This window comes from Anneissia japonica, unplaced genomic scaffold, assembly GCF_011630105.1.
Source record: "Anneissia japonica isolate Jap-2015-1 unplaced genomic scaffold, ASM1163010v1 scaffold5020_len676_cov102, whole genome shotgun sequence".
NCBI classification, from domain to species: Eukaryota; Metazoa; Echinodermata; class Crinoidea; order Comatulida; family Comatulidae; genus Anneissia; species Anneissia japonica.
Window position 1 is genome coordinate 429 of NW_022702630.1, and position 248 is coordinate 676.

At 41.1% G+C, this 248-nt stretch overlaps 1 pseudogene; it reads right to left on the reverse strand.

The window, feature by feature from the left end:
- Positions 1 to 135: 135 nt before the first annotated feature.
- LOC117103969 lies at positions 136 to 248 on the reverse strand (annotated as a pseudogene; the record flags this gene model as incomplete).

Consider the following 248-nt stretch of genomic DNA (forward strand, 5'->3'; position numbering starts at 1 on the left):
AGACTTCGACGTTATTTGGCGACCTCTAAGGCTGTCTCTTATACACATCTAGATTGTTACTTAGAAATATTATAAGAGCTGTCGATTCGCTACTAAATTGGTAAAATGAATTTTTAGAAAAATATAAATGAAATAAGTCTACAGCACCCGGTATTCCCAGGCGGTCTTCCATCGAAGTCCTAGCCGGGCCTGACGTTGCTTAACTTCGGTGATCGGACGAGAACCGGTGTTTTCAAAAAAGTATGGCC